A 17,085-nucleotide genomic window follows, 5' to 3' on the forward strand; every position below is an offset into this window, starting at 1 on the left:
ACTTTTTAAAAAAATTCCTAAAACTCCAAATATATTCGGTCACTTTCCACTTGGTTGTTTTTATCTGTTGCTTTTTCCAGTTTACTCTTATTACAAAGTTAACACATGAACAGTAGAGAAGAGATAGTTTTTCAGTAGTAAAATAAAATGAAAATTGACCAGCCCTGAGCCAGAGATAATTTCTATTACTATTTTGCCACATGTCTACATCTATTTATATACAATTCACCATATTTCCTCAAAATTTTCATAAAGTGGTTAAGGAAAATGACAGCATTTCCCCCTCAACTATAATTAATGATCTATTTCCATCTTTTGTCAAATATAAATTGTATAAACATTTATGGAGTAGCCACTGTGTGCCTATTACAGAAATGGTATGATTCCTTTCTAAAGCTGCCAAAGGAGTAGTATTGGCACCAGGTTAAAAAAAATATACCGAGGTTTGTCTTTATTTCAATTATTGTACTCTATTTCTACTAAATTCTATTAGGGTTTTCCTCTAACTCACAAATTTCATCTTTTTGCTATCAACACAGCATTTCAATCTACAGAAATCACTAGGAATCCTGGTTTGATTATCTGTCATTTTAGCTACCCCCCCCCACTTTTGTGTCATCAATGAATTTGAAAGTAATTTCATCTAAGCCTTAAATTGTTGATAAAAATATCAAACCATTGACAGGATATAAGAAAACTGACTATAAGAGAAAGGACAAGAGCAAAATGGCTCACCAACCCCCCCCCCCCCCCCACACACACACACACTCCAGTGAAAAGACAACAGGAGAAAAAATATAAGGAGACTATGGACGCAGAAAAGCCTCTTTCTGGATGCACAGCTAGAGTCCAGCATAAGAGAACGGAGGGAACCAAAGCCACATCGCCTATCAAAAGCAGTATATACACATGGTGAGAAAGGGTGGAAGAATAGGGAACCCACTTCAAACAAATCTGCACAAATCTTTGACAGTATTCAAGGGAGGGCTATGTAGGACTGTAAAAAGTTGCATGCAAGTTTGCCTGGAACCGTACGATAAAAATACTTTTCACGGCCAGTTAGAAGATAGAAGACTGGTTGCTAACGTTTGAATCTGTGTGTGCACTAGATTCCATGGCCCCTGTGTGCAAATTAGAAAAGATGACACGGGCCCACGCAGGGGCTTAGCGCTTGGCGAGGAGAGCACGGGTTGGACTCACACTCATGCTGTTAGCCAAGTGTGTCCCTGTGCACGCCTCACAGTGTGGTTTGCTGGGGCTCTACAAACCCCATTTCAGCTTTGCCGGCGGGTTCTTTGCTAGGCTCCGACAACAGGGGGCGCTGGAGGGAGACTGAAAGGCTGGAGGAGGAAGAGACTTGTTCCTTGTTGTGTGCTTCCTGTTTGCTGTGGTTCTTGCTGTATGAACGCTTCCTCACCAAGAGGAAATTAGATTTAGTTTGCGGTTTTCGCAACATTAGCAGAGCCGTTTGAATCGTGCCCTCTCAGGGACGCCAGGCACGAGACCCTAACTCAGAGGTCAGTCCCAGCTCCATGAGGCACCTCTTCCAAACTCGCCACCTGAGCAGCACCTGCGTCTTCACAGGACTGGGTTTCTGCTCCACAGGGCCTCTCCTCCAAGTGTCTATGTTTTAGTAATTGCAACCTCTTGACTTTGTTCCCTCAACCCCGAGGTAATTAACAGTTTATTGCAGTTGCTACCACAGTGATACGTTAGATTCCTTTTTACCTTTATAGTTACCAAGTTGACAATTTTATACTAGTTGTCAGTACTTTCTATTAAATTCTTTCTGTCAAATAACTTTGGTTAGTTTCTGTCTCTTGACCCTGTCTGGTACAAAGAGGAAGATGAATTACAGTAATAAACCTTCACAATCTACAGTATGGTGTCCTTCAGGCATTACATGAACTGTCCTAACAGCCAAAGTACACAAAAAAGGGGGAAACTTTCCATCAGCCTCTTAAATTGGGAATTATTATCATAATTAAAGCTATAATGCAAGAAAGAACTAGCTGGCTTAGTTGACAGGCCTTTCTCAGGGACTCCTGGTTGGAGAGTGATAAAACCCACCCTACATGTTTTTATTTAATTTTTTTATTTTTTAGATTAAATACAATTTATTGTCAAATTGGTTTCCATACGACACCCAGTGCTCATCCCAACAGATGCCCTCCTCAATGCCCATCTTTCCCCTCTCCCTCCCACCCCCATCCACCCTCAGTTTGTTCTCAGTATTTAAGAGTCTCTTATGGTTTGCCTCCCACCCTACATCTTTTTAAAAGGAATACATTCCACAGGGTATTTACCCCCCCCCAAAAAAAGAAAACACTAATTTGAAAAGATATATGCACTCCTGTGCTTATTGAAATGTTATTTACAAGAGCCAAATTATGGAAGCAGCCCAAGTGTCCATCACAAATGGATGGATAAAGAAGAGGTGGTGTGTATGTGTGTGTCGTGGAATATTACTCAGCCTTGAAGAATGAAATCTGCCGTTTGCAACAACATGGTTGCATCTAGAGAGTGTGATGCTAAGCAAAATAAGACACAGAAAGACAACTACCATATGATTCACTCATATGTAGAATCTAAGAAAGAAAACAAAGGGAGGGAAAGAGACAAACCAAAAAATACACTCTTAAATATGGAGAACAATGACAACAAAACATAGAGAACAGATGGTCACCAGAGGGGAGGGAGGGAGGGGGGATGGGTGAAATAGGTGTAGGGGATTAAGAGTACACTTATCTGATGAGCAGAGAGTAATATATAAAACTGTTGAAGCGCTATAGTGTACACCTGAAACTAATATAACACTGTGTTAACCATGCTGAATTACAATTTTAAAAATGAAAAATAAAGGGGATATATTCATCACACATAGGTCACTCTGCAGTAACAAACAGCTCTTCAATTAGCAATGGCTTACAACAATAAATCTTTACCTATCTTGGAGGTTTTCTGGCAGCTGCTGCTCTGTTCCATGGCTGTGCTCCAAATGTCTCCTTCATCTGGGGTCGTGGGCCAAAGGTGTTGCCCCTATCCTTGTCTCTTGGCAGAGTGAAGAGGGTAAAAGTGGAACCATGCAATGGCTGGTAAGGCTGCTGCTTGGAAAGGGCGAAAGTCACCCCACTTACATTCTGCTGGTCGGAGCAAGACATAGGATCAAACCTGCTCTCAGGTGTGGCAATTCGGGTAAACGGTTAACAAAATGTTTTCCCTGCTGCTTAAGAATTTGACCTTTATTCAACTCACTAGCTCTGTTCCCCTGGAGCTCCAGATTAGACCACTGTATTAACAGTATTGCTCAGCAACATTGCTCATGATAAAAATGATCTCTGAGAAGTTGCATCTGTGCTGGGAGGAACTGTAAATGCCCTATAGATACCTGCTGGCGGCTGTCTAGCATCCAGCTTCCCTGAGTGTGGTGACTGTTTCACTGGGCGTGACTTTGTGGTGACTTGGAAGCTTTGTTTCTGAAGTCGTTACAAGAGATTGACTCCTGTGGGGAACAAGACTCTAAGAGTGATTCCTGCACCTGCCCCAGATAGAGCTTGTCAGCATTTGAGCTGTTCCTGGGCAGCTGTGTGATTTGATGTCCCACGGAAGAGGGACATCTGATGTGCATATTCTCTCATAGTGAAGCACTACAAAGATGTTATGTTCTTCTTAGTGGCAGAGAGGCAAATGACTAGAAGCAATGATAAAATCTACATAGGGGATTCTCCTACAGGCCCCTGGTACATTTCTGCAGACAGTAGAGAGATCGAGAACTACTCATCAACAGAGGAAAAAGGAAAGAAATAGGTGTGTGGCTGAGATGCCTGAATCTGCTGTTTACTTCTTATAACTTAAGTGAGTGAGCACCAAAATCCTCATCTACGAACTTATTATTTTTCAGTCCTTTTTACTAAAAAGAAAAAAAAAACAACTGGAACTCAATTAAGCAAAAACAGTGGACTTATTCATGTAATTGAAAAGGGCAGGGATGGAGCTGTAATCTAATGAACTTGAGTCTCCAGGACTCTCTCTTAGTCCCTATCTCTAATTTTTTCAGCTTCTCGGCTTCATTCTATCCTACTCCAGAAAGGATTTCTTCACATGACAGAGCTGATGACAACTCTGGCTCACTTTCTTACAGTGAGCATGTATCTTTTTTTAAGTTAATGATTTCATTTAAAAATACAGTGGGGTGATCTTGTTATCTTGTCTTTTTTTTTTTCATTTTTTAAAAATGTTTTTTATTTTATCACAGAGTGTGAGCAGGAGGTGTGGTAGAGAAAGAGGGAGACACAGAATCCGAAGCAGGCTCCAGGCTCTGAGTTGTCAGCACAGAGCCCAGCACAAGGCTCAAACCCACGAACCGTGAGATCATGACCTGAGCCAAAGTTGGCACTTAACCTACTGAGCCACCCAGGCACCCCGTATCTTACCTGCCTTAATTGGATTGAGCTTTCTTTGTAGGCTGATTGTTTTTCAATTTACAAATCAAAGACAATCCTTCTTGCTAGAGAAGCCAGAGGGAAAGTAGAAATTGCATAAACTGATAGTCATAAAGTTCTACATATGGTAGGGACCATAATGATCATGTCATCCACAAGTTCTGCCTTAATCTAACATTATATTGTCCTTCCCAGGATCTGGCCTATCTTTCACTTGTTCTTGTTCAGATCATGACTTAAAAGTCTATTTTTATTAAGAATATTCACAAACTAATTCTTATTCTGGACTTTAATCTCTGCCTTGGATTGGGTTTTCTGGAAATAGTTTCTGAGGATTTTCATACAGGTTGTTGCCGAACAGTGATCTCAGGAGATACAGCTGTAAGGAAGTAAAGAAAGAAGGATTAGGCAGTGAGAGAAGTGGTCATAACTGAAGCCTCAGGATTCTACAGGCTGCTCTGGAGCTGGACTGGTTCTTAGAATTATTCCAAACTGGAGCAAGGTGTTTTGTTTTGTTTTGTTTTGTTTTGTTTTTTATTCCTGCATCAGCCACACCTGGAAGAGCTGTAAACTTGGGTCCCGTCAGTCCCCTGAAGCCAAGGGCAATTTCAAATGAGGGATACACCTGTGAACCAAAGCAGCCAGTATTCCCAGCTGCTTGGAAAGAAGTACATTGGCCCCAAAGATGGGGTCCTGGTGGGGAACATAATACCTACATTCTTTCTTTTTAAAATTTTTAATGTCTGTTTATTTTTGAGAGAGGAGAGAGGGGCAATGGGAGAAGGGGTCAGAGGATCCAAAATAGGCTCCGTGCTGACAGCAAAGAGCCCGATGCAGGGCTTGAACTCACAAACCGTGAAATCATGACCTGAGCCAAAGTCTGATACTTGATGTACTGAGCCACCCAGGTGCCCCAATACCTACATTCTTCTTACAGATACATTTACTGGGACAGGGTCCCTACTTTTTATTCTTCTACTTGTTCTTCTACTTTAGGGAGCACCTTATCCCAGCCATCCCTTTATACGTCTCTCCTACTTTTTTTTAATTACTCACATTTATGCAATTATTAGTTTTGAATTTTCTTTTTTCCCCCTTTACATACGGTGTTTCTTTGAATCTTTGTAAACCTGTTTTTCTAAACCTATCAATTCTTATAGAATGCAATTATTTCATATAACTTTCTCCCACATAATCAATCTTTCCTTTCTTGCTTGTTAGAAACAAGTTAGAATATTAGTTTTCCCTTTGATTTTCTCTGCTTTTAAAGAATATTTCAGAGTTCTTGGCTACAAACAGAGAAAATACATCTAATCCAGTTAAGGAGAAAAAGAATTCTTGGAAGGGTTAAAGGTCACACAGTAGGCAAGAAGGCTAGAAAGACAGACGTGGGCAGGAATGGAGGTGGACAAAGCACAGCCAAGGTCCTGCGAAAAGAGTCATCTGTGTAGAATCCTCTTCTGGCACTGACCCTGCTGGAGAGTCACAGCTGTGCTGCTGGCACCTGCCACCTCTGGACACTTAGCCTCATCCCTGGAATTCATGGCACCTCTGTAGATAAAGTGACTACGCTGACATTACTAGAATTAACTGTTAACCAGAAAGACTATCGTTCCCTTTCAGCTTCCATGTTATGAATCAGAGCCCTCCATTCCTTATTTCTTCCTTGTGATTCTCCCCACCAAAAAAGATGTCCATGTACTGGGGGACCAAAACAATAAATGACCTATAGAACAATATCCAAGAAAGGTAAGGATTTGTCAGTGCTATTCCTTGAGTACAATTTTCAGAATGTTGGTATATTTTTTAAAATGTTTATTTATTTTTGAGAGAGAGAGAGGAGGGAGGGAGGGAGAGAGAGAGAGAGAGAGAGAGAGAGAGAGAGAGTCCCAAGCAGGATCCCTGCTGTCAGCACAGAGCTGGACATGGGACTCAAACCCAAGATCTGTGAGATCATGACCTGAGCCGATATCAAGAGTCGGACGCTTAACCGACTGAGCCACCCAGGCACCCCACCCAGAATGTTGGTATATTTGTACTGTTACTTACCACTCTAATTCGTCCCTCTGCAGTGTTTATATTAGGAAAGCATCTTTTATGTAGTCTACCTTCCTATGTCCTCATTATACTCCAACAATAGCATTTTTGTTTGTCCCTGTTTTTCATCCTAGTCTGAGGTCCTCGTTTGAGATGTGAAAAATATGTTCTGTGGGGGGGAAACAGACTAAGGTTTTTAGTCATGTAAAATTGAGAAGCACTGCAAACCTTAATTCCCTTTTGAAAAATGTCAAAGCACAGTAACATATTAAAGGTTTGGGGAAATTCTGTAAAGAAATGGATTTAATTATAAGTCAGCTTCAACCATTGTTATCAGAGTATTGTTATAATTGTTTGTTGGCTCAACTCCACGCCATCCTCCTTTCTGTATCTCAGGGGCTGGGAACCTAGACACCACATTTCCCAGACTCTCTCATCAGCTGGTTTCTGATTAGGGGTGGCCCTGGAGGTCCTGGCCAGAGCTTAGAAAGCAGGAGGATGAGAGGAGCCCTTACTTTCCTTCTTCTGCCCTGGCGTGGGCGGCCGCAGTGGCGAGCCATTCCAGCCAGCTGCATGCAGATCACTGTAATGGTGGCTCAGTTGTGGCAACAGTGGCAGAGGACAATTACCAGCTCAGCGGCAGCCGCAGCAAGTCTATCAGTACAGGCGGACCGTGGCTTCCGGGATCCTGAACCACCAGTGGGACTCCTGGCTTCCTGCAAGCTAGCGGCTGCAGTGATTCCAGCACAGCGGTGGGGACAGCGGTGCTCCAGAAGCCTCAGCAGCACAGCACTCAGGGGAGCCAGGCAGCACCTCTTTCCCTTTCGCTCCTCTGACCTTAGGGGTTGGCAGCTTCCCGTGGTTCTGTGGTTCTTGTTATCCGGGTAGCATCCTTTCCCCTCTGCCCCTGCAGCCCCTCTAACACTTGTGCAAACAATTCTCTGCGTTCAAGGCTAAAGGTTGGAAACGCCTAGAGTTGTTTCTATTGTTATGAGTAGACACAGAAAGATACAGACATGGGATTTTCCTCCCAGAAAGCGTAACAGCTTTTATGACTATAGTATTCAGCCTGACATAGTTTAGAAAATGCACACAGCCCAAATCCTCTCTACCTTTCTTCTTCCATTTTCTAGTTGTTGCTTTTTTCTGTAAATACTTTGTTGACGCTGTTATTCCTTACATTTTTTTATGTGTACTTCTGACCCAATAATTACTTAAATCCCATATTGCATTCCCATGTTTCACCAAAGAATTCTTATTGATACCTATAAGATCAAATGTCAAGTTTGTTTTGTTCACCATCATTCTGTTTACTGAATCAGATACAACTCTCAACCAACTTATTCATTTAGTTTTGAGATAACTCACATACAGTTAAGTGCATGTTTAATCTTATATAAGATTAATATATTATTAATATACTTGTAAGTGTAATCTTAAATGTACAGCTTGATGTTTATGTAAATATGTATATATACATGCATATATATACATACAACCCATTCTTTTTTTATATGAAATTTATTGTCAAATTGGTTTCCATACAACACCCAGTGCTCATCCCAAAAGTACAACCCATTCTTATACGTATCAACTTAAGATTTAGAACATTTCCAGCATCCCAGAAGGCTTCCTCATGCCACGGTAAATACTCCATTAAAAATAATGAGTATTCTGAACTCTATCACAGATTAGTTCTGCTTGTTTTGAATTTCATATAGATATTATATAGTACATATTCCTTTATCTCTGGCTTCTTTCAGTATTTTATATGTGAGTTTCATCCATTTAATGGATATAGTAGTTTGTTCATTTTTATTGGCATATTATTATTATTGTACCACTTTACCATTCATTCACAATTTATTCATCCATTCAACTCACAACGGACATATGAGTTCTTACCAGGTTGGAGCTATTACAAATAATGCTTCTATGAACATTCTTATTATACACATCTTTTGATGGTTATAAGCACTCTTGTCTGTTGGGTCATACTCAAAAGTGAAACTGCTGGATCACAATGTTTGCCTTTAAAAAATACTGCCAAAAGAATTTTCAAAGTGGTTGTACAAATTTGCATTCCATTCAGCAATATATGAGAGTTCCATTTGTTTCACATTCTCACCAAACCTTGGTGTTGACATTCTGGTATTTCATCCTTGGTATTTCATTATAGTTTATATTTGCTTTCTTGATATTTAAGCGTGATGAGGAGCCTTTACACTTACTGGCTATGTGGCTACCTTCTTTCTGTGAGGTATAAGTTTCTGCTAATTTTCAAATATTGGAGGTTTTTTTGGTGTTTTTTTTTTTAAATCATTGTGGGAGTTTTTATATAATCTAGGATGAGTCCTTTGTCAGATACATGTACTGGAAATATCTTTTCCCAGTCTATCGTTTATAGTTCCACTCGATCCCATATTTTGATAAATGGAAATTCTTCACTTTAATGAAATATAACTTGTTAATCTTCTCTATTATGGACAGTATATTTTCTGTCCTGTCCTGTTTAAGGGATTTTTGTCTACACCAAAGTCGTGAGGATATTTTCTTATATTTTCTTGAAAAGCTTTATTTGGGACACATTCAGGTCTTTGATCATTTCAAAGTCATATTTTGGGTAGAGATGAGAGCTAATTTTTTCTATATAGATATCCAGTGGATCTGGCACCATTTATTGAAATGACCATCCTTTCCCCTACTGAATGAATTGCAATGGGCTCTTGATTGTAAACCATGTGACTATATATACATAGATCTATTCTAAATTCAGCAATTTGCCTACTTACCCCAATATTACACTGTCTTATTTTAGCTTTAAAGTCATTCCTGAGGGATGCCTAGGTGGCTCGGTCTGTTGGGCATCTGGCTTCAGTTGGGGTCGTGGTCTGTGGTCCGTGGGTTCGAGCCCCATGTCGGGCTCTGTGCTGACAGCTCAGGGCCTGGAGCTTGCTTTGGATTCTGTGTCTCCCTCTCTCTCTGCCCCTCCCCCACTCACACTCTGTCTCTCAAAATGAATAAATGTTTGTATAGTATATATATAATTAAAATAAATAAAGTTATTCTTGATATATGATAGTTTTAAATTCCAGTCTTTCACCTCCATGATTGACTTCTACATTCTTGGCCCACTGCATTTCCATATATGTTTTTTCAGAGAGAGTCTCCAGTCCAAATTAACATAATTATTGAAATGCTCAGATTTAACTGTACCCTGTTTCCACTGTTTTTTTATTTGTCCATTGGTTTTTATTGCTTTGTTTCTACTTTCTTGCCTTGTCTTGTATCATACTATTATTATTCCATTTTTTCCCTTCTGTTAGCTTTTTTTAAAGCAGCTTCATTGGGGCGCCTGGGTGGCGCAGTCGGTTAAGCGTCCGACTTCAGCTCAGGTCACGATCTCATGGTCCGTGAGTTTGAGCCCTGCATCAGGCTCTGGGCTGATGGCTCAGAGCCTGGAGCCTGTTTCGGATTCTGTGTCTCCCTCTCTCTCTGCCCCTCCCCCGTTCATGCTCTGTCTCTCTCTGTCCCAAAAATAAATAAACGTTGAAAAAAAAATTAAAAAAATAAATAAAACAGCTTCAATGAGATAACAATTTATACACTATGCAATTGACCTACTGAAAGTATACAATTTAGTGGCTGTTAGTATATTCAAAAAGATGTGCATCTATCACTACAATCAATCTTACATTTTCATTACCTCAAAAAGAAATCCTATACCCCTCAGCCATCACCTTCCAATCACCATATCCTCCTGCCCTAGGCGACCACTAATCTACTTTCTGTCTCTATAGATTTGCCTATTTTGGACAGTTCATATAAATGTTTGGGAACATGCACCCAATGGGTATCAATGTGGTATTATCTGAGTGTAAGTATGTGTGTAAATATGTGTGTTTGCATATGTGTGTAAGAGACTAAGAAGGAAAAGGGAGACGTTCTGAAAAACACATAATGTGAGGAGAAAATGGGAAGAAGTTAAAAATGAGGAAAGAGTAAGTTTAATATATATATTTTTCATTTATTCATTTAAATTCAAGTTAGTTAACATACAGTGTAGTATTGGTTTCAGGAGCAGAACCCAGTGATTCATCCACTTACATATAACATCCGGTACTCATCCCAACAAGTACCCTCCTTAATGTCCATCACCCATCTCGCCCATTCCCCAACTCACCTCCCTCCAGCAACCCTCCGTTTGTTCTCTGTATTTAAGAGTCTCCTATGGTTTGCCTCCCTCTCTGTTTTTATCTTATTTTATTCTGTCTTCCCTTCCCTCTGTTCATCTGTTTTGTTTTTTAAATTCCATATATGAGTGAAATTATATGATATTTGTCTTTCTCTGACTGAACTACTTCACTTAGCATTAATACCCTCTACTTCCCTCCACATCGTTGCAAATGGCAAGATTTCATTCTTTCTGATGGCCAAGTAATATTTTATTGTATATATACACCACGTCTTCTAGATCCATTCATCAGTCAGTGGACATTTGGTCTCTTTCCTTTATTTGGCTATTGTTGATAGTGCTGCTATAAACATAGGGGTGCATGTGCCCCCTTCAAATCAGCATTTTTTTATCCTTCAGATAAATACTTAATAGTGGAATTGCTGGGTCATAAGATTTTATTTTATTTTTTTGAGCATGGATCTTAAAGATCAGATTTATAAGTAAGGATACTGAGTTACATGTCCTTGGTGAGTTCATTAATAGAAACTAACATTTCACCAATGAACTCCTAAGTGTAAAAGTTTTGGTTCTCAAATATGCACTGATGAAAGACTATACACATTTTAGCACTGTAATAAGAGTCAACAAGCTGAAACCAGTTTATCCCTTCAGAGCACTTCAAAGGAAAGGTGTACCTCAGACACTCCTATCCTTTTTTCTAGAAGGTAAATAAAAATGACTAATGTAACTGGTGATACAAAGCCTATATTTTTCTTAAACGAACAAAAAAAAAAGACTTCATAAGAATTTTGAGTGTCAATATAAATGCTACATTTATTATTCATATCAACCACATCATTCTGTAAGGTAGGTCATTATTCTTATTTTATAGAGATAGTATCTGAGACACAGAGTAGCAATGTAACTTAATCAAGGTCACATGGCTTGTAAGCGATATAGCCAGGGTTCAAAATCCCTAGGCTAGGGATTATGTCTAGACTGGAGCCTAGGCTCCAAATCATTATGTCTTGTGTCTTCCAAATAGTAAAGAGTTTTTCAAAGGTCTTTCAACCAGGAAGTTCTTGCAGCAATAATCAGGGAACTACCTAGTAAGATTCTACCTTTCCTAAACTCAACTTAGGCCTATTGAACCTAAAGCCCATGCTTCTGATAGTTTCAGTGGCTGCATCTAATTTCCAGCAAAATCGTGGGAGTAAAATTCAATGCTCAGTCACCATATAAGTCCTGCATTCTGCATGGTATGCTTTAGCTGGCAACTATTCCTTTGTTTTGATTTAGCCAAACTGAAAAAAAGGCTGACATTGAACTTGCATCTCAAATCTGAAAAAGTCTTTCTGAATTCCTATGTATCAACCATTGTTAGAAATACTAAGGACAAATCAAGGGAATTAAATTTAATCCCTCTTATAAATATAGAGAGCCTCAGCCAGGGTTAGGGAGAAATCTCTCCCAGCAGGGCTCTGAGGAAGGATAGAAATTTACTGTACTGTTCTACATTATTTGCTGAAGCATGGACAATAAGCCATCATCTGAAAGGGCATACTATGTCAGGGTTAAGCTTAACTCACTACTAAAATTAAAGTACATATTCAGTCTCTTACTGGATCTTTTCTTTGGAAAGCACTTGTTTTCAATAAGCAATTTCTTCATTGTGGGTTGGGAACCATAACTTCAACATCATAGATATGACCATGGTATCTAGGTATTTTCTTAAGTTTCTAGCTGTGGAAAAAGAAAATTGTAATGTAAGATGAATTTTCCAACTTTAGCCAGTTCTGGGTCTGAAACCATAAACATGATGAATATAAATAGTCTGTATAACTGATAAGGAAATGCTTCACTTTCACCCACAGCAGGGTTACGTGACTTAGAATGTTTATCCATATTGTCAGAAAATAGCAAGCCATAACAGACCTCAACTACAAGAGAAGAGGGTAAAAAGAAAAATGTAACCACTAATTGTTGTTATCTATCCCATCACTATCTGATGTGAGCATTTTCTCTTTTTACCTCTACCCTTAACCAATTATAGCAAACTAAAGGAAAGCATGCTGTCTTATCTTTCTTTGGAGACTGCAGTTCTCACACTTTTGGGTCACAAGTCTCCTTTATGCTCTGAAAAATTATTGGGGATTTAGGGGGCATCTGGCTGGCTCAGTCCATTAAGCATCCAACTTCGGCTCAGGTCATGATCTCACGGTTTGTGAGTACATGCCCCGCATCGGGCTCAGTGTGGATAGCTCAGAGCCTGGAGCTTGCTTCGGATTCTGTGTCTTCTCTCTCTCTGTCCCTCCCCCATTCATGCTCTGTCTCTCTCTCAAAATATAAATAAACATTAAGAAGAATTTAAAAAAATATATTACTGAGGATTCCAAAGAACTCTTGGTCATGTAGATTATATCCATTAAAACTGAGAAATTGGTAAAGTATGGATTTATTATGCAATAAAAATAATAAACTCATATGTAAATATGAATAGAGATTTTATGGAAATTAACCATATTTTCCAAGACAAAAAAATAATTAGAACAGAAAGATTTTGAAATCTGGATTGTCATAGCTGTTTCTGCACTCAAACTATTCTGGTATGCCATTTTGATTGAAATATGTGAAGAAAATCTGGATATGCAATTTGAACAAGGAAGAGTATTTTAATTGCCTTTTCAGATAATTATGGATATTCTTCTTTGATACTGTACTGAGAATCAATAAGTGGCAGTTTATTAAAAGTCCAGTTTCCATGTGGAATCCAAAATCATTATCAATGAACTTTGTTAACCACATTACTTTAAAACCCATTGCATTTCAAATGATATTTTACCCACAGATTATTTTGTAACATCAAACTTTGGCCATTTGGGGGAAATTTGGTTTGCTGAGCTACTCGGATCTTCCATATATTAACACATTTCATTAAACAGTCTTTTAAAAGTCACAATTGTTAAATCACCACTGATCTCATCAGAAAGACATCAGAAAAATATTTAAGTATTGGGAGGCTGTCAAGCGCATGGGGAAGATACAAGCTTTCCAGAATTCTTTGTGGATTTTCACTGGAAAATCCAGATTTTTATCATTGGTAACAAATGCTGTCAGTTGTGTTCCTTGAAGTGACAGGATTCCTTGATTCATTTTTGGGACACTCTCTCAAGTTACCTAAGTCTGAAAAACCATCGTTTGTCTCTCGGTCATCAGTAAGTGATGTTCCCTGGAAAAAGCAGCTAGTAGAGCTCACAAGTCAAAAAAATTGCACAAGTTCTTTTTCCTTGATACAACCTTAGTACTTGGATATGTGGCAGAAGTGTTGTATGTGTGCTTTGAGATTTTTTGTCCTACAGAATAATAAAAAGATATACGCTCGAGGGTCAAGATTTAATGAAATTAATTTTTACTGCTTCATGAAGGGCATTCTTACATGAAATCGGCTTATTTGTGTTCCTGTGAGTGTAAGACAGTAAACAACATCATGACCAGTTGATTCATGCTAAGGCTCCAGCAGTTTTATCCACCATTTCTTTTGCCCTGTCAGTACAAATGCCAATAGAGTGGAAAAGCAAGTAATGTCGGCATTATTATGAAAACAGTTTCGACTTTTCAGACCCAGGGGTCCGTGGGTCACACTTTAAAAACTGTTCTCTAATAATAATATAGTAGATTAACTCCTGGATTAAAAATACCTCTTTCTAGGTTTTTGTCTTGAGAGGAGGACTGCCCTAGAAAAATAATTTGACTAAACGTTGCCATTGAGATGACCTGATATTTACTTAACTATATGGGTTGTTTCATCATCACATAGGTCTGTGATCCCAAAACTTTTTATTTTATTTTTTTTAATGTTTATTTTTTTGAGAGAGAAAGAGAGACAGAGAGACAGAGCATGAGTGGGAGAGGGGCAGAGAGAGGGAGACACAGAATCCGAAGCAGGCCCCAGGCTCTGAGCTGTCAGCACAGAGCCCGATGCGAGGCTCGAACCCATGACTGTGATATCATGACCTGAGCTGAAGTCGGACTCTTAACCGACTGAGCCATCCAGGTGCTCTTATGATCTGCAAACTTTTTAATTGGACACCCATCCAAGCAATAATGAGCTGATATCCGTGGTATAAGCATATTTATTTCTTTATAAAGTACATAGATAGTACCATAGTAATACATTTTATACATTATAGGTCACACCTCCAAAGATAGATATTTTGAAAGGATGAGATACAAATTAAACACTGTTCTTAAATGTTTTATTTTATTGTAAATAAAACACTTCTTTGCCTTCACCAAAGAGATTTTAGTAAGAGAAATGTAACTGAATAGCTTTGTTTCTGTAAATTTTGGTTTGGTACTGTGGGATAAAGTGATATGAAGTTCCGGTTACAAATTTTGACTCAAAGAATTATGAGTCAAATTGAAGGGTTAGCTACATTTACTAAATCAGTCCATCAACCTATTGTAAAAATATTTTTACATTTGTGTAGTAGATTTATCTCCCTAGATATCAATAAGTTGTTCTTGCAAACATTAAGTTTGTTAATGTCATATTTGAAACCACTGGGTCCAAAAGGAACCTTTTGGAAGATTTAAAAATAGACTGAATAGTTTTGTTTTAGAGATATTTTAAGTGTTTAGGTAGCATTATTTTATAGATGACATAAATCATTTTTGGCAAAAAAAGAATCCTATAATGATATAAATATTTTCAAACATCTATTATCAAAATGTCTTACACGTTTGCACAATCTCTTAATGTATACAAATGTCTTATATAGAAGAGTTTCTTTGAAAATGCAGATACATATTTTTACTCATTATTAAATGTTCCAATGACAGATTAAATGTGGTTTTCTGTGTGTATATTTTGTTTCTCATTCTTATTTCCACACAACCACTTTGAAAGCAGTTTTGCAGATTGTTTTAAAAAGTTAAATATACCCTTGTTAAATGATCCATCCATTGTAATCCTAGGTATTTACCCAAGAGAAATGAAAGCATATGTCCGTACAACCACTTGTACATAAATGTTCCTAGCACTATTTGTGTTGGACAAAAATTGGAAAAAATCTAAATGTCCATCAACAGGAGAATTGGTAAACTGTGGTATATCCATACAATAGAATAAGATGCAGCAGTAAAAAGGAATGAACTGTTGATACATGCTGCAACATGGATGTATCTCAGAGTAATCATGCTAAGTGAAAGAAACCATCCAAAATACATACTGTATGATTCCATTTAGATAAAACTATAGGAAATACAAACTAATCTATAGTGACAGAAAACAGATTAGTGGTTGCCTGGGCACAGGAAATAGTAACAGGGAGGCAATGAAGGAAGGAATTTTGAAGGGGCATGAGGAAACTTTTGGGAGTTATTACTACCATACATCTACTAGAATAGCTAAAGTTAAAAGACTTTGCTAAGTGTTGGTGAAGGTGTGGAACAACTGGAACTCTCATACATTGCCTTGAAAAATAGTTTGGCAGCTTCTTAAGAAGTTAGATATGTACCTAACAAATACTCCAGCCATTCCATTCCTAGATATTTATTCAAGAAAAATAAAAACATGTTATACAGGGTTGCCTGCGTGGCTCAGTCGGTTAAGTACCCACCTCGGCTCAGGTCATGATCTTGCAGTTCAAGAGTTGAGCCCCACGTCTGGCTCTGACAGCTCAGAGCTTGGAGTCCACTTTGGATTCTGTGTCTCCCTCTCTCTCTCTGCCCTTCCCCCACTCATGGTCTGCCTGTCTGTCTGTCTCTCTCTTTCTCTCAAAAAAATAAACATTAAAAATAAATTTAAATAAATAAATAAATAAATAAATAAATAAATAAATAAATAAAACGTGTCCATACAAAGATTTGTATATAACAGCTGCATTCATAAAAACCCAAACCTAGAAACAGCCCAAATATTCATCAGCAAGTGAGAGAATAAACACATTTGGTATATCCATTAAATGGAATACTATTCAACAGTAAAAAAGAATGGGTTACTGATAAACTCAGCAACCTGTGCAATCTCAAAATCATTATACCGAATGAAAGAAACCAGAGAAAAAAGAGTGCATACTGTATGATTCCATTTATATAAACTTCTAGAAAATACAAACTAATCTATAGTGACTGAAAACAGATCAAAAGTTACCTGAGGATAGAGGTGGAAGGAGGGATAGATTGAAAAGATGCAGGAGGAAACTTCTGGGGCTTATGGAAATCTTATCTTGACTTGGATAATGGTTTTATGAGTGTATGTGTATGTGAACACTTATCATCCTCCCCAAGTACAGTTTATTATCATCAATTGTGCCTGAATAACTTTGTAAAAAAAATAATAGAAGAAGAAGAAGAAGAGGAAGAAGAAGAAAGAAGAAGAAGAAGAAGAAGAAGAAGAAGAAGAAGAAGAAGAAGAAGAAGAAGAAG

This window comes from Herpailurus yagouaroundi, unplaced genomic scaffold (genome assembly GCF_014898765.1).
Source record: "Herpailurus yagouaroundi ecotype Mexico unplaced genomic scaffold, PumYag 166, whole genome shotgun sequence".
Lineage (NCBI taxonomy): Eukaryota > Metazoa > Chordata > Mammalia > Carnivora > Felidae > Herpailurus > Herpailurus yagouaroundi.